Source organism: Pongo abelii, chromosome 12 (assembly GCF_028885655.2).
Source record: "Pongo abelii isolate AG06213 chromosome 12, NHGRI_mPonAbe1-v2.0_pri, whole genome shotgun sequence".
Classification (NCBI taxonomy): Eukaryota; Metazoa; Chordata; class Mammalia; order Primates; family Hominidae; genus Pongo; species Pongo abelii.
In genome coordinates this window covers 78,854,179-78,872,877 of record NC_071997.2, presented here as the reverse complement: position 1 = coordinate 78,872,877, position 18,699 = coordinate 78,854,179, and the positions used below count along the sequence as shown (strand labels likewise).

Below are 18,699 nucleotides of genomic sequence, written 5' to 3'. Positions count from 1 at the left end.
TTTGTTCCTGAAGTCAGGAAGTACCTTGCCAGTAAGGGACTGTTTTTTAACCTTCTTTTGATATTGGACAATGCCCCCAGCTACCCAGAACCCCATGAGTTTAACACTGAAAAAATGTGGTATACTTGCCCCCAAACACATCTCTAATTCAGGTTGGGGGCTCATAAGGACTTCAAGGCTCATTACACACAGTACTCCATGAAAACGATTCTTTTTTTTTTTGCTTTAAAAAATTTTTTTTTTTTTTACTATACTTCAAGTTCTGGGATACATGTGCAGAACGTGCAGGTTTGTTACATAGGTATACATGTGCTATGGTGGTCTGCTGCACCCATCAACCCATCATCTACATTACGTATTTCTCCTAATGCTATCCCTCCCCTTGCCCCCAACCCAATGACAGGCCCCAGTGTGTGATGTTCCCCTCCCTGTGCCCATATGTTCTCATTGTTCAACTCTCACTTATAGTGAGAACATGTGGTGTTTGATTTTTTGTTCCTGTGTTAGTCTGCTGAGAATGATGGTTTCCAGCTTCATCCATGTCCCTGCAAAGGACATGAACTCATTCTTTTTTATAGCTGCATAGTATTCCATGGTGTATATGTGCCACATTTTCTTTATCCAGTCGATCATTAATGGGTATTTGGCTTGGTTCAAAGTCTTTGCTATTGTGAATAGTGCTTCAATAAACATACATGTGCTTGTGTCTTTATAGTAGAATGATTTATAATCCTTTGGGTATATACCCAGTAATGGGATTGCTGGGTCAAATGGTATTTCTGGTTCTAGATCCTTAAGGAATTGCCACACTGTCTTCCACAATGGTTGAACTAATTACACTCCCACCAACAGTGTAAAAGCGTTCCTATTTCTCCACATCCTCTCCAGCATCTGTTGTTTCCTGACATTTTAATGATTGCCATTCTAACTGGTGTGAGATGGTATCTCATTGTGGTTTTGATTTGCATTTCTCTGATGACCAGTGATGATGAGCATTTTTTCATGTGTCTGTTGGCTGCATAGATGTTTGTGTCTGTTCATATCCTTTGCCCACTTTTTGATGGGGTTGTTTGTTTTTTCTTGTAAATTTGTTTAAGTTCCTTGTAGATTCTGGATAGTAGCCCTTTGTCAGATGGATAGATTGAAAAACTTTTCTCCCATTCTGTAGGTTTCCTTTTCACTCTGATGATAGTTTCTTTTGCTGTGCAGAAGCTTTTTAATTTAATTAGATCCCATTTGTCAATTCTCGCTTTTGTTGCAATTGCTTTTGGTGTTTTAGTCATGAAGTCTTTGCCCATGCCTATGTACTGAATGATATTGCCTAGGTTTTCTTCTAGGGTTTTTATGGTTTTAGGTCTTACATTTAAATCTTTAATCCATCTTGAGTTAATTTTTGTAAAAGGTGTAAGGAAGGGGTCCAGTTTCAGTTTTCTGCATATGGAAGAGAAACCTGAAAGAGAGAACACCATAAAAATCTGGAAGGATTCCAGGATTGTTGATGCCATTGTTGTTATAGAAAAAAAAAGTTAAATCCTTCAAGCTCAAGCCATAAATTTCTGCTGGACAAAACTATATACAGATGTTGTTCATTACTTCACAGGCTTTCTGACAATGCCTATGAAGAAAATCACAAAAGAGACTGTGGAAATGGCAAAAAAAAAAAAGTGGGGGATAAAAGGTTTGAAGATATGGATGTTGGAGAAATTCAAGAGCAAATAGACACTACATAAGATAAATTAACAGAACAGGACTTGATGGAGATGAGCATTTCTGAATCAGTGCCAGACACGAGGAAAAAGACATAAAAGCAGTGCCAGAAAAGAAGATGACATCAGACAACCTGACAGAACGGTTCTGATTATTCAAGACTGATTTTAACTTCTTGTACAACATGGACCTTTCTATGAGACAGGCACCAAAACTAAAGCAAAGGATTGAAGAAGGATTAGTACCTTATAGAAACATTTTTAGAGAAATGAAAAAGCAAAAAGTCAGACAAATTATGATATATTTCCATAAAGTTACACAGAGTGTGCCTGCCTCTCCTGCCTCCTCTTCTACCTCCTCCACTTGTTTTGCCTCTGCCACTCCTGAAACAGCAAGACCAGTGCTCCTCTTTGTCACCCTCTTCAGCCTACTCAATGTGAAGATGACAAAAATGAAGACCTTTATTATGATCCACTTCCAGTTAATGAATAGTAAATATATTATCTTTCTTATAATTTTCTGAATAACATTTTCATTTATCCAGCACACTTTATTGTAAGAATACAACATATAATACATATAAAATACAAAATAGATAACATAATCAACTATATGTCATTGTTAAGGTCAACAGTGCTTGTTAGTAGTTAAGTTTTGGGGGGGACATCAAAAGTTATACACAGATTTTAGACTGTGCAGGGGGTCAATGCCCCTAATACCTGCATTGTTCCAGGGTCAACTGTATACAAAAATCATCATTACTTCTGACTACCCAATTTTTTGCGGCAAAAGAAAGAAACTCTTCCAAACTGGTTACTTAATGATAAACCAAGGAACAGAAATGATTGATTAGCTAGAATTTTACTTTTTAAGCAATAGCAGTAATAGTATCCTATCTCTCCGTACTTAAACATTTTTTTTCTCCTGGGGGCCTTCTCTGATCATCCTTGTAAGACAAAATTTATTCACATCTGTCTTTAGGTGATGGAATTTACACATATGAAGAAAGGGTATCCAGACATGGGCAATGCTGTTCTTATTTGACTAATTAGAAAGACCCATTCTAACTACCATGTCATTTAGTTGCAGACAAGTGGTTTTCCTTGGATTAATACAAATTAGTTTGTCTCTTTATTTCTTAACTAGCTGGATATACATTTTTCCCTCTAACAGAAACACTCTATTCCATACAATTTAATAAGCACTAAAAGATTCAATGACATCTCACTCATCAGTGTTTTCAAAGAGTCTGCATATGGATGTGGATGTTTTGTCTTCTGTCATGCCATCATTAATGGAACTCAAAGACAGGCCTTTGGATGATACTTCTTTATTTCTTTAGGTCTGCTTTACAGCGTACCTAGACTGATAGGGAAAAGATTCATCAAAGGCGCCATGATTTCACATTTCTTTGCCCTGACTGTGTCCTTTCCCGTCCGTTATCCTCCCAGACATCTAAGGCCCTGTGTGTCTAGCTGTACTACTCTCCTCATTATCTGCTATTCCACTCTCGTCCATTGCCAGCTCAGGCTGCCCTTTGTTCTTTGGTTCTTTGCCTTTCATTCTCAGAGCCAAATATCAATACTGCTCACAATGTTCCAAATGTTCAGAATCAAAAGTCATATTACCAATTCTTTCTGAATATGCTGTCCATTTTTAAAGTTTCTTTATTTATACTGACTCTTTTCACATGTAAGAAACATACACACATTTGCTTTCAGAGGCAGGTACACTTTGATCCTCCAAGAGACTGAAAAAAAAAAATGCCTGTGGGTGCTGTAGGTTCATATTTTATGGCACATACAGACTTGACTTTCACTTCATTCCATCCTCATTTTAATCATTCATATTTAATGTTACATATACTTGACTCTTTGACTTTTTTAATCTCATATGCTGAGTGGTGCACAAATTAGTCCCATATTCCACTATCCAGCAACTTTTTATTATTTATCGGCATTGACTGAGCTATCATTGTCATCTATTCATTAGTTTTTGAAAGATTTAAGCCTCTTCTCATGTATAATCTAGGTGTTATTTATCATATTCTGTCAGTAACTCCTCTTTCTCGTGGTATCTGCTTGCAGCAATAGATCATCTTCTGGTCTGAACTTCTCATGAATATAAGAACTGCTACTCTTTATCTACCAAGGTTAACCTCAACGGGACTCACTGCTTGGCTAGCTCAAACTCTGTCATCCTACTAAGCAATGACATCTCATCACTAAACAGTTGTGATAACTGTCTAGTTTCTATAATTTCCACTGAAGAGAGCTACCAGTTGCCTTTCCAGAAACATTCTAGGAGAGCAGAACCAGCCCTTTAAGGAAACGAGATTTTATCTCATTTGGAAAAATCCTCAGCCCATTAAAGTTTTTGGCAGGACAGGTGCTACCTAGCAACCCAACCCCATTTCATGTGTTTCAAGGTTTCAGATAGAGAAGACCTGAAATAGTGGTTACATTGTGTGCCTTTCAGTGCTTCATTTTAAATCTCCTGGAAAGTCTGTCCTCTGGACTGAGAACTTATACACAGCAATAAGCATCATTCACGCTGACTTCTTAATAGCATCAGATGCAAAACAAATCTGGCTTATGAATGGCAGGCTCAGCCCAGGACTGAACAGGAGCTACATAAAATCAGAGTAAGCTCCATAGATACCAGCAATCAGTATGATGTTCTTGGATGAAGAGCGTAATACATTTCCAACAAGTGGCTTATTCCTATGCCATTTTATTATCTCTTGGCATATTTCCATATGAGTACCAAATTAGGCCTGGAGGAAGGAGATAAAGCAGAGCCAATGGATAAAGTAACCTCAGATTTAAAATGTCCACATATTCTTTAGTTTGAATCATGGCACACACAGAGAAGTTCCTATATTTGGCAAAAGAAGAAAATGTGAAAATAAGCAGAGTGGGGGAGCAAATATTCATTTTAAGAAACAGCTAAGGCTCTGACTAGAACATAGATAGAATCCAGTCTAATTCTTTCCATAGAGCCAGCCAGTGTTCAACAAACATTTGTTGCAATGGAGCCTTTTTTGAAAGCTGTATCATTGAAGCCACAGTTCACTTCAATGATAAGGAAAATAAGGCTCACAAGTAGATCCGCAGGGCAAGCTCATTGAGGAAGGAAACAAGCTTTGTATCCCCTCAGTGCTACGTAAAAGGCAGATGATCAACAAATAGGTATTGAACAAATGGACAAGTGAACAAATGAATACCCGAATCCTTCAGTGACCCCAGTCTTCCAGCACTGTCTGCACTAGACGATCATGCTTAAAATGAAATGCTTCATTCCGATACTATTATAAAGTTTGAAATTTTCTATCATAAACTTAGATTTTATGCCTCAAGCTGAGAATGTTTTTTACTTGGATAATAGCACCTCCTCTGGCTGTTTCCTCCCTTACATAGACATTTTGGCCCGTATTTACCCTCTATGATGTAGCAGACACAGGTGTTGCTACAAATTTCGTGTTGTACTGCACTGCAGGACTTACAGCATGTTCTATCATGGAACCACGTTTTGGCCTTAATAAAACACAGCACCACACAGCATGACATTCACTATAATCTAATTAAATACAATGCCAAGGGAAATATGTCACTGTGATGGTAAAACACACGTGCTATTTCCTTCTCTTCTCCATGAAAGGGGCAGCTAAGGCATAATTTAGGAAGAAGGTATTTAACACAGTGAGGTTCTGCAGCTTGCCAGCAAAACAAAAGGAAAAAAAATGAGGATGTAAGGGAGAGGACATAGAGAAATATGAGGAGGAAGGGGAAGACACAATACTGAATCAGTAGTATTTCAACTATTTTTTCCTACTTAAACCAAAATCTCAGAGAATTTCTGAACTTAAAGATTTGAGAGAAGTGTCTCTCAGCAATGAGTAAAAGGCAAAAGACCAAAAAAAAAAAAAAAAAAAAAGACTTGTTCTTACCCACATTACTGGCCTACTTCTAAAAGAATTGGTTTAAATAGTCCCCTGCAAAAGAGTGAAAATTTGTTTTGCTTCCATCTTAACAAAGAGTTAATGCAAGAACCATCACCAAGAGTCAGGATATCTGGGTTCCGGTCCTGGCTGCATTTTTAACGGATTGAAACCTAGGACATGTCAATTCGCATTTGAGGCCCTCAGTTATCTTATTTAAAAGACAAGACATTGGGTTTAATTATCAATGGTAAGATTCCACCATTGATTTTACATAAGAATACCTACCATTTGCATTTCTGTCTTACCTACTCAATCTGAAATTTCTGTTAGGGTCAGTAAAAGCTATATCTTGCAATGCAGGTATACATAAGTGTAGGATAATAAACATAACATACAACAAGCACAAGTCCCCAATTTCCTCTCACCCTGCAGCCTAGAATACTTGGACAGATGAAGGAATACAGTACTTGCAAAGTTGATTTATTGATGGTCAAAGAGCAAGCTAGTGCCCTCCTTCTGGCAAACATCTCCAGTCTCTCTGAGGGGGTCTTAAAGTCCCTTTCTCAGCTTGTGGGGTAAAAAAACACATAAAAAGAGAATGGCATCTTACTTCCATGAACCACCTTTAAAGAATCCTTCTCTCTGTCAGATTCTAGAGGCAAGCTCAGGCCTAGTTTCAGCCACCTTTTAACATGCCACGTGAGGGTGTGTATAACATCTCTTTTTAAAATGGGGGCAATGGTCACCTACTGTCCTCAGCTTTGGGCTTCAGTTAAAATCCCAAAACAATAGGAAAAATCTCATTTAAAATCTGGTTAGAAACATCTAACATTTTAAACAGCCCAAAAATAGTTTTTTTTTTTAACCAGATCCCCTCTTATAAAAAAAAAGAAAAGAAAAGAAAACCTAGTCTTTCTTCCAGTCTTTCTCAACTCATTATGATGACACTATCCGACCTACCAGCTGCTCAAGCCAGAAGTCTAGAACAAGCTTCAGTTTTTCTTCTTCCCTACTTCCAACCCAGCAGCAAGTCATGTTGGCTCCATGTCCTCCATTGCCAACCTAGATCCAAGCCACCGTCATCACTGAGATTCCGGCAAGAGCCCAACTGGTCCCTCAGTTTTCACTCTTGCCCCACTACAGTCCATCTACCACCCAGTGGCCAGAGTAATCATCTAAACATGTAAAGTACATTATGTCACACTCTGGTTAAAGCATCCCAATGGCTTTCTAAACTACTCAAAATAAAATCCAAGAAGGGCTCCACATTACCAGGCCCACTGGTTGCACTATGCCATCTATTCACTGCCTTCCAATCAAACATTCATTTCCACCTCTGGGTCTTTGTATGCACTCTTCCCTCTCCCGGGAACACTCTACCTTTAGATCTTTGACATTTAGGTCACAATTGAAATGTCTGCTCCTCCATGAGGCCCTCCCTCAACATCCATCCTACCCATGGGATCCCAACTATTCACTATCCCGTGAATAGTTTTGTTCATAATCTGAAATGCTCTCATGCATTTATTTGCTTGAGCAAGGGCACCACTATATGCCTAAAGAGCAGGACCTGGCCATCGTTCTCACTCAATGGATTTTTTCTGAATGAATGAATTTTGTCCTTGGACTTAATGTGTGAAGCAGTTCTTCAATGAACCTATCTGTGGGTATGGTTAACAGGAATGAATCTTCAGAGAAAGTACCAAACTAATAAAAAGACTGTTGGCATCCTTTCTTGAGTTACTGTTTTAAATCAAAATTTTTACACAACATTTAAAGTGTTTAATTCCAAAAGGGCTTATTTCTGAATCAGTTCAAAGGTACTGGGATGGAGGGGGAGGGGGTTGAGATAATGACACATAAACCTTGACTTCATTCTTAAGATTTTATTAAATAAATGTGCCACCTAAACTAGAAGAGGGGAGCAATTTTCCAACTGCAAATCAGCAGAAACCTACAAAACTCCATTAAAAGTAAATAAAATATCTAAGCAGTTTTTTATCTAAAACAGGACACTTTTGAGGGTGAAGAGGAGTGCTATTAATAAATATACAGTACTGAGACAACAGCATATACTCATGTTGTCACCCTAGTTAAGGGCCATATAGGTAATTTCAAAAATGAAATTCAGTCGTTTATTTGGGCTAATTTTTTGTTTATTTTTTATGAAGAGTGTGTTGGATTGTAGATTGTTTTGAAGAGAAACTAGAAGGAATGAAAGGAGAGTGTACTATGAAAGAAATAAATAGAAAACAATTATTTTAAAAAATAGATTACAATAAACACTACTAAACAATTAAAACAAACATTTTAGGCATACATTTTGGTGAAAGACAGGAGCATGAGAAAAAAAGAAGAGTGACTAGACAAGGGAAAGACAAATAAACAAAGAGAATGGCAGATGAAAGAGAGTCACAGAGAAGCAGAGGAGTTGAAAAGAGGGGCAGTGTCATTAATAGACCCAAGAAGTTATCACAGGTTGGGTTTCCCACAAAGAAGATGGTGAGACGGAGACTGGCAACCTGTATGTTTACTAAACAGAGCTCTTGGGATTAACACTTGTAGAAACATAGGAAAGGAGGCAGATTTGGGCAGAGGGAGAAGTTAAGCTTGAATGCAGGACCAACAAAGGCTTCTACCTACCCCTCAAGTAGTTCTGGAGCTGGGATGGCTTTTCTAAGTTGTCCTAAGCTGGAGCAAGGGAGCCAGGTCTTTATACTCAAGTGTTACTCGGCTACTGGACAGAGGTCAGTAACTGAGTAAACATGATTTTGAGGGAGGCAGTTTTCTTCAGCTGAGCTCATCTCCAGACAGAGCTAAAAGCTCCAGACAGAGCTGAAAACTCCAGACAGAGCTTCTGTCCCCACAGAAGCCTGGTGTCCAGATAGGTCATTTTGGTTCTTCCTCTTTCTTTTTGTCTGTATGTGTGACCTTCCACATATTTCTGTTCTTCCTTTCCATGCATATGAAGGAAGTATGAGTATACACCAGTTTCTCAACATTTATCCTGACATATGCTTTTGGGTTAAAATATCCTTGAGGGCATAACTTCCATATTTTCCTTACTGTTTTATCTAAGTATCTGCTAAAATAAAACAGATGCACATGGTAGATGTTCAATAAATCACTTTCCAGAGTCAAAATGGGATTCAATCTGACCTCCAGGGCTTGCCGCAATCTGGAGCCAATTGTACATGACCACGTCCTTCCTTGTGTTAATCTCTGGTGAAAGAACTGCCCAAATTTTTCTTAAATTTGTTGATATATTTTTATTTTGCCTAAATCATCATTCCTTTCCTCATGGCTACCTCTACAATGCTGAAAGCAATCTTCTCTCCATCTTGAATCTTATTGATGAGAACATACATAATTTTAACATTGTCATCATTGTCATCACTAAACTTCCTCCAAAAGTTCTGAATATCCATGCTTAATTTGTCTACTTATCTTTCACATTTCCAAAACATCAAATAAGTTTAAAGTAGTTTTAAAAAATGATGTCTACATGAGAATGATGTGAAAAGTTATTCTATCCTGTTCTTTCCCTAACAAACTTGCTACAAATGTATAGCAAGATCCATAGGGAAAAATCTGAGCCCATTTGCAAATTGTCATATGAGGGCTGCTCAACTGCAGAAGGAAGCTGAGATTTTTAAGTATGTGAAGTAATTTTTATAAGTCACCATTTTAAAACCCCTTTAAAATGCTTGAGATTTCATTTGCTAGGAGAAATCATCTTTAAACTGATAATTGTCTAAAAAGAATTCTGTTTTAATTAAATATTATTTAATTCCTTTTACTTCACTTAAATTTACTGGATTTTTTAAATTTATAACTCAGTTTGCCAACTTTTTTTTAATTTCAATAGCTTTTGGGGTACACATAGTTTGTGGTTACATAGATGAATTCTATAGTGGTGAATTCTGAACTTCTAGTGTACCCATTATCTGAGCAGTGTACACTATACCCAATATGTAGTATGTTGTCCCTCACCACCTCCCAACCTCCCCCAACCCTGAGTTCCCGAAGTCCATTATATCACTCTGTATGTCTAAGACATTTCATTCTTTTTCATGGCTGAGTAGTATTCCATGGTCTATACATCTCACATTTTCTTTATCCCCTTGATGGTCAATGGGCACTCAGGTTGCTTCCATATATTTGCAAATGTGAACTGTGCTGCTATAGACATACATGTGCATGTATCTGTGTCTTTTTCGTATACTTACTTATTTTCCTTTGGGTAGATACCGAATAGTGAGATTGCTGGATCAAATGGCAGATCTACTTTTAGTTCTTTAAGGAATCTACATACTGTTCTCCATAGAGGTTGTACTAATTTACATTCCCACCAGCAGTGTAAGTGTTCCCTTCTGCCACATCCACACCAACATCTATTGTTTTTCCACTTTTTAATTCTAGTTTACCATTTTTTCTAAGGATTTTTAGATATTTGTGATAATTAATTCAATTTTTCAGTATTCTGTTAGAAGTTTTAGCTTCTCCCTTGACTCTTCTCCACCAGCTGAGAAAAGTTACTGGATGCCTTAGCAGCTTTGACAAAATAGGCTGACACCTTCAGAAAAACTTAAATGGGGACAAGCAGAACTCAATAATAATATCCTATCTATTTCTAACTATAAGAAAAGTAAAACTCTATATTACTATGTAAACAAATCTAAAGTAAGTTTTCTATCATGGATTATACTCCCAATGAGGCAGCATAATACAACCAGACAGACTGAGTTCAATGTGCTGACCAGCAGTGTGACTTGGGACAAGTGTCTTTGCTGCTCTGAGCTTTGATTTCTTCACCTATAAAATGACAGTCTCTACAGCCACCATGAGGATTCAATAGACACTTAAGACAGTATCTTGTACAGAGTAAGCAAGTCAGAAAATAGCAGTTATTACCAACTTTTGTTTAGGGTAAATGCTTAAAATATATTAAATGTCAATTATGAACACACACAATGTAGTGTATTTACATCCATGAATTGAACATCAAGTTTTGTTTAATGATGAGGGACTCCAGATTCATAATTAGGCAAGCAAATTCAGTAATCCCCCTTTATCCAGCATTTCACTTTCTGAGGTTTCAGTTACCCATGTTCAACTGCAGTCCTAAAATAATAAATGGAAAATTCCAGATATAAACAATTTGCATGCTTGAAATTGTGCTGTTCTGAGTAGCATAATAAAATCTCTCACCATCCTGTTCTGTCTTCCACCCCACCCTCCACCAGACATGAATTATCCTTTGCCCAACCTATCCACACTGTATATGCTAACTGCCCATTGGCCACTTAGTAGCCGTCCCAGTTATCAGATTAAAAATACATAGTCCATATTGTATATGCAGGATTTAGTACTATACACAGTTTCAGGCATCCACTGAGGGTCCTGGACCATATTTCCTTCCAATACGGGGGACCACCGTAATTAGGAAACACCTACTTCTTTTGTATATCATGTCTTGGGCTCGCCTCAAAGTTAAGTACAAGCCAGCTAATTATTTTTGATGCTCTTTATTTTTTCCTTCTTAAAAGAATTAAGAAATTCATTTTCTTTTACTCTTAATAAATATCAAATTGAAGACAGGCCACACACAACTGGTTGTAATTAGAAATACACATAATCATTCCATAATAAATTACTTTATTAATATGTTCGGGTGAGTCTTTCCATAGAGGAATATCCTCCACTAGCCATTTATCTTACATCTTTTTACTTTAGCATGCTACAAAGTACTAAAAATGCATACATTGCCCAGCAAATCCATGATGATGACCAATGAGAATATTTCCCTGGATACATGCTTTAAAACACCAGTAAATATTTTCTTTTTATTATTATTAATGAAGATATTTCTTTAACATGGACTTTCTCCAATTTTTTTTTTTTTTTTTTTTTTTTTTAGACAGAGTATCACTCTGTTTCCCAGGCTGGAGTGCAGTGCAACGATCCTGGCTCACTGCAACCTCCACCTCCCAGGTTCAAGCGATTCTTCTGCCTCAGCCTCCCAAGTTGCTGGGATTACAGGCACACGCCACCACACCCACCTAATTTTTGTATTTTCAGTAAAGACAAGGTTTCACCCTGTTGGCCAGGCTGGTCTCAAGCTCCTGACCTCAGGTGACCCACCCGCCCTGGCCTCCCAAAGTGCTGGGATTACAGGCATGAGCCACTGTGCCCGGCCCAACTTTACATTTTTGATGCTTGTCACAGGCTTATCGATACTAACAAGATTAAGAAAAGCTTTGAACATCTGACCAGTCACTCACCTTACATAAGAATTATCTGGCAACTTATTAAGTTAAATTATTACTGAAGGCTTCCTGCATAGCTAAAGAACATCATCTAATTAGTTTCCATGAGAAATCAGAAAGTTTAGGAAAAGTCTGAACTAAACACCAAGCAACTGGGCATCTATTGATCTGGATGTTTTTCTATTTTTAATTAGAAATTGACTTCCACAGTCATTTTACATTAGCAACAGAGTAAAACAAGTGGAGCAGATTTGGAGTATTCAGACATTTACCTAAAAACCTGATGTAATATGCTGTTTCTGCAAATGCAATATTAAGTGGAGCATTGAAGTAATTATCTGGGTAATTAAAAATCTCATGATATGCTATCAAGGGGAAAGGGTGGGAAGTAGAGAATGGAGACTCAAATTACCCATTAAAAAATCATTACCTCTATTTTAACCACTATTAGTTTCCAAATGGAATGCCTCATTTAGATGACAAGAATCTCCAAAACAAAGAAAATATTCCAATGTGATTACGTGATTATGTAATTGAAAAACAATTACTCATATCTATAAAGAGAGAGGAACTATGTCTATAGAATCACAAGTGAAACTTTGACCAAATTATTTATGTTTTCCCACAGTGTCAGCCTTGCCCAAACTCAAATGCAAGCTCAAATGAGAAGCAATAAAACAAGATTTTCAAAGTGTTTGAAATTCTAGTAGACTGGCTTTCCCTCCCTTGCTCCCGCCAATGAGATCACAGCAGTTGTAAAAGATACACAAAAGTTAACTCCAAAAGACCACCGGAAATTGGCTTGAAAGGGGAAGTAAACTTGGAATCATTAATTCAGAGATCATTGATACCATCAAAGCATTTCATTTTAGCCATAATATCGAGATTTACTAAATCTTTTCCCCAACGTGAAAGCTGATAGAATATAAGCTAGAACTATTAATACAAGCCCAGACCTGACTTTCTACCTTCCTATTTAGTAGGCTTTGGCAGCATCCTGTCTTCTCAGAACAAGAGGATAATGCCAGGTCTGGTCAGGACCAATCTAACCCGTAGGCTATCACCTCACATGCATATAAATTATTCTCTTTGAGGGAGTCATACATCAAGCTTTCTTTTGACAATTTAACATGAAAAGTTGTGTCACACTGATCTGTCTCTGAGTTCACACTCTTTGAGCAGGTTGAATGAAGTAAAATAAACCCACCATCTGTTCCTGACACTTGTTTAATTTTGGAGGGAATCTAAAATTTGACTAACTCTGTAAAAGGAGCTGAGAAAACGTAAACAAAGCCTCTTAATTTAAAATTGACTAAACGCATGTTTTTCCTACTTTCAGACAATCTGCTGTCTTCCAGCTGTGCTTGCTCAATTCTGCATCATTCTGGGAGCCCTGGTGTCACAGCAGTGAACAGGCAGGGTTCAGTGGAGATGAGACTGTGCCAACCTGGCCTCCTCTGCAGCATACAAATAAGTGCCCTTATGAAAGATTAATAATGCAGAGCACACCAAGGTAGACGGCTTGGCACAACGCTGAATGCACATAAACAGAAGCAGCCAGGACTCGCCAACCCAAATGTGTCTGCACAGTCTGACTGTCTACAAGTGTGCTTGGCCTCCTAATTGCCAGTCTCCTTTCCCGTCACCCTCAAGGGCTTCATGAATAAAGATGAAGGACAAGCACTTTCTGCTTCCCTTTAGTACCTCAGCAGGTGCACTCTTAATAAACTTTTTTATCTCTTTGGGTACAAATGACCTCAGAGGTTCTGCAAACCCAAAACTGTCATCATTTTTTCTCTTTTCGTCTACAAAAATATGCCCAAGTTACTGAGGAAGAGGAGAAGGGAATGCATGGATGACAACAGTAAAAGAAACAAACTAATCTCAAATGCAGAATGTCCACGCAGAAAATATCCACCCACTGTGACAAATATGCCTTACTCCTTAGCAATCCATCTGCTACACTTACCAAAGAAAAGCCACCAAATTCAAAAATGCTAAAAAGTGTTGGCATGTGATAAGGAGTCCCTAGTGTCTCCATGAAAGATGTACAAACATCTTTGGAAAGAGAAATGTGGATTGTATTAATTTGACGGTCATCTGAAAGGATGGCTGGCCCCAAACCTCAGGGCGGAATGCAACCTATGGAAGCTCTACAGGCAGCCATCAGAGAACACATCAAGAGAGAAAACTGACTTTACAGAGCTTTTTCACATAGGGATTTACAATCAGATGTCAACCTTCAACAGACCCACAATAGTATTACAATATAAAACCACAAATGTGTGAGTGAGCCAGCCAGCAACTGAACACATTTTTAAAGTCACAATGATCTAAAAGTGGATTTGTTTTCACATGTGGCAGCTACTTTCACTCCACAGTCAGTAGCACCTAACTGGCATTTGCTAAATTTGTAGAATGAATGGGTGAATTAATAGTGATAAATTATGGATCTTGCCTCTGACACGGTTTTGCTTCCCAAAATGTTCAGTGCCTCTCTCTTTCAAGCAGTTGGAATGGCTTCCTATGATGCATACACCAAAGTTCATGGTAAACTATAAATAAGAGGGCAAAGCATGAAATTCAAGGGAAATACAAACTAAAGCAGAAAGACAAAGCAAGGTGAAGACAAAAATACAGATACATTGGATTCAGTTCATAAAGACCCATCGAGTTTCTTCCAAGCTTCCTAAGAGTCAAAAGAAAGAGAAAACTTTATTCAGCAACACATACATGTGTGTTACCAGAGAGGATACAACATCCCAGTTCCGCAGAAAAACCAAGTTCTAAATTAGCATTGGTATTACAAAAAAATTTTATGTGTGGTTTTACAGAGGGGATGCCTTGTCCTGCTGATACATGAATATGTCAGGACTACTCCTGCCTCCGGCCTTTGTAGCTACTGTTCTGTTGCCTGGAATGTTCTGTCCCCTGTAATTCACACAACTCATTTCCTCACTGCCTCAAGCCTTAGCTCAAATGTCCTTGTTTCAATGGGACCTTTCCCAACAATCTCACTTAAAATTGCTAACCTCCATTCTCATCCCTGCACTCCTGCCCCCTTTTTTCTGGTTTATTTTTCTGCATAGCATCTACCACCATTTTAACATACCACATATTTATTTTGTTTATTGGCTTACCACCAGCTAGAATGTAGGTTCCCCCAGACCAGAATTTTCCTCTGTTTTGTTCACTGCTATATCCTAGGGCCTATACCAGCATCTGCAAGTTTACTGAATGAATGGATAAACGGACAATAGTCTAAACAATATTATTATGACAAATGCAATAGTTTCCCATGGTGAAGTAATTCCAATGGATAAGATAATGTGATCCTCTTATATGAACATCTAGTGATGTGGCTTGATCCTGGGTCAGATGTAAACCACCTAGAATGACTCTTAATCATATCTGGTCACAGATTCCTTTGAGACTTAGGAAAGAGATAAACCTTCTAATATAGTTGCTATGGTTTGAATGTTTGTGTGTCCTCCAAAATTCATATGTTGAAACTTAATCACCAGTATGATAGTAATAAGACGTGAGGCCACCCCAGACACTGAAACTGCCAGCACCTTGATCTTGGACTTCCAGCCTCCAGAACTGTGATAAATAAGTTTCCATTACGTGTAAATTACCCAGTCACAGGCATTTTGTTATAGCAGAAAAAACAGAGTAAAACAGCAGTGCTATACAATAAAAATATAATGTGAGTTGTATATCATGGTAAATTTTCAAGAAGCCACATTTAAAAAGCTAAATTAATATTAATACTATATTGTGTATACCTCAGTTATTTCAACATGTAATCAGTATAAAATTTATTAAGGAGATATTTTATTCCCCTTTTGTAGTAAATCTTTGAAATCTGGTGTCTATTTCATTCATATTAGATACATTTCAAGTGCTCAATAGCATACATAGGCCAGGTGCAGCGGCTCATGCCTGTAATCCCAACACTATGGCAGGGTGAGGCAGGAGGATCACTTGAGACTGGGCAATTGAGGCTGCAGTGAGCTATGATAGCACCACTGCACTCCAGCCTGGGTGCCAGAGCAAGATCTTGTCTCGCTCTCTCTCTCTCTCTATATATATATGTGTGTGTGTGTGTGTGTGTGTGTGTGTATATGTGTATATACATGTACTATATATGTGTGTGTGTGTATATGTAACACACATAGCTAGTGGATACTATATTGGATAGCACAGCTCTAACCAGACAAATTTCACATATATCCATACACAGAAAATTTCAAATATAATTTTGGGGGTCTCAGGCTCTGTGAAACCCATCTATGGATTCTTAAGGAATTCTAGACTCTAGTTAAGAATCTTTAATGGGATTGAGAGAAAATATCTACTGGAAATCAGTTATTCCACAAGAGAAACTCATTAATTCCTTCACACATTCATTATTAATCCATGAACATGTACATTCTTATCCAGGTCCTTTACTTGGCCCTGAGACACATGGTAATACATTTAATCCTGATACTTCAAATGAGAATAGTCATTTCTGACTTTCCTGTCCCAGGAACCTAGAAAATAATTCAGTAAGTTCAGACAAGACACCAAACTTTCCAAAGGAGTCTGTTTTTTTCCCAACTCTAAATATAATTCTTCTTAGCCTCCTTGTAAAATGATGTGCCTTTAAGTCTATAATTGCTATATTACTTATGCTGTGCCTTTTGGGAGAGAAAAAAGCCTAAAGTTTTATAGCTCCCAGTCCCCAACCAGCTATATGCCATAAAATGAAATGGGTCTCTCCAGTGGGTTGGACTAGACCTGGCCTTTCCAAAACAGCAAGGTGACCCATCCTTGGTCACTACCTGCCCATTTGTTAAGACTCAGCTGAAATATTACTTTCTCTGTAATAAACCTTGGAGCTCCTCAAAGTAGGACAGCCAGATAAAACATAGGATGCTCAGAAAACTTACATTTCAAATTTTTAAAAAACAATTTTTATCTGATTTTTCTATGCAATACTTGGGACATACTTATATCAAAAAAATTACTGTTCATCTAAAATTTAAATTTAACTTTATTTTTATTTGTTAAATCTGGTAACTCTACCACAAGACAAATTTATTTTCCCCCCTCTTAAAGATATATATAAATCTACAGTCCTTTAAGCAAAACCTTGGAGCCAGAAAGCTGCTCCCATCCTTATTACAACTAGATCAGCAAAGAATTTCTGCCTAGGTGGGGCTGGCTGTGAGGACACACAGCATCATCAAAGAGGAGTGGTGAGAGAGGTCCACATCTAGTGGAGGTGGCAGTGAAAGTGACAGTGTTAGCAGTAGGCCATCTGGAAGGGCCAATGGTTCCATTGGCTAAAGTTGCAGTTGTCATCAGGACAAACCTATTCTTGGCTGAAGCTGTGTACCTGTGAGCACTGACCAAAGACAGTCCAAGCTAGCAACACATTCCCGGTCAATCCTGACACTGTATGTATGCAGCAAGGAGATACAAAATGACCCAGCAGAAAGTAAAAGCAAGGCAGATTTGAAAACAGCCTTAACTTTGATCGTGCTCTAATATGCACACATACACACACACACACACACACATACACACACTCACTCCAGCAGATGACAGAAGGCTTTTTTTCTTTAAAAATAGACATTTATTTTCTTATAGCTCTGGAGGCTAGAAGTCTGAGATGAAGGTGTCAGCAGGAGTGGTTTCTTCTGAGGCCTCTCTCCTTGGCTTGTACGTGTCTTCACATGGTTGTTAGTGTCTCGGGTCACAGTCTTAGTATAAATTCTGTTCTATCAGTGGCTAGCCACTAAGCTATGTATGCAGACACACATGACCCCTAGGAAGGCATGCTTAAAAGTAAAAATGAGAACTTAAAAAAAATGAGCAAAAACATCAGTGGCTACACACAGTGGGGGAGACAAGTTTTTCAAATCCCAGGCAATTATTAAACCAACAGCAACACAACTTTACGGGACATGAGAGAGTAGGAAATGAGAATTTATAATTGTTACCACATATTACCTAAAATGTCCAGTTTTCAACAAAAAATTATGAGACATACAATGATACGGCCAAGTGCAACCTATACTCAGGGAAAAAAGTAATCCATAGAAACTGTCTCTGAATATCTCCAGATGTTGGATTTAGTGGACAAAGACAGCAAAGCAGCTATTATAAATACGTTAAACGAACGAAAGGAAGCATATTTAAGGAATTAAAGTTTTTTGTGTTCACACACACTAAGGTCTATATATATATAAGAATTCTGGTACTGCCATGATCCGGCTCGCTGCAACCTCCCTGCCTCGGGCTCCGGTGACTCTCCTGCCTCGGCCTGCCGAGTGCCTGGGATTGCGGTCGCGCGCCGCCACGCCTGAATGGTTTTTGTATTTTTGGTGGAGACGGGGTTTCGCCGTGTTGACCGGGCTGGTCTCCAGCTCCTGGCCTCGAGTGATCTGCCTGCCTCGGCCTCCCGAGGTGCTGGGATTGCGGACGGAGTCTCGCTAACTCAATGCTCAATGGTGCTCAGGCTGGAGTGCAGTGGTGTGATCTCGGCTCGCTGCAACCTCCACCTACCAGCCTCCTGCCTTGGCCTCTTAAAGTGCTAAGATTACAGCCTCTGCCCGCCGCCACCCCGTCTAGAAAGTGAGGAGCATCTCTGCCTGGTCGCCCATCGTCTGGGATGTGAGGAACCCCTCTGCCCGGCCGCCCTATCTGGGAAGTGAGGAGCGCCTCTGCCCGGCCGCCCATCGTCTGGGATGTGAGGAGCGCCTCTGCCCGGCTGCCACGCCGTCTGGG

At 38.6% G+C, this 18,699-nt stretch overlaps 1 protein-coding gene across 2 annotated transcripts in view; it reads right to left on the bottom strand.

Annotated features, from left to right (window-relative positions):
- Positions 1-252: 252 nt before the first annotated feature.
- Positions 253-18,699, bottom strand: part of ASB3 (ankyrin repeat and SOCS box containing 3) — a 256,125-nt gene continuing 237,678 nt past the window's right edge. The window contains exon 11 of one of the 2 annotated variants that reach the window (XM_063713281.1): positions 253-1,450. The gene's annotated coding sequence lies outside the window, so the exon portion shown is untranslated. The remainder of the gene's footprint in view (positions 1,451-18,699) is intronic. The other variant, XM_054546467.2, reaches the window with a different exon arrangement.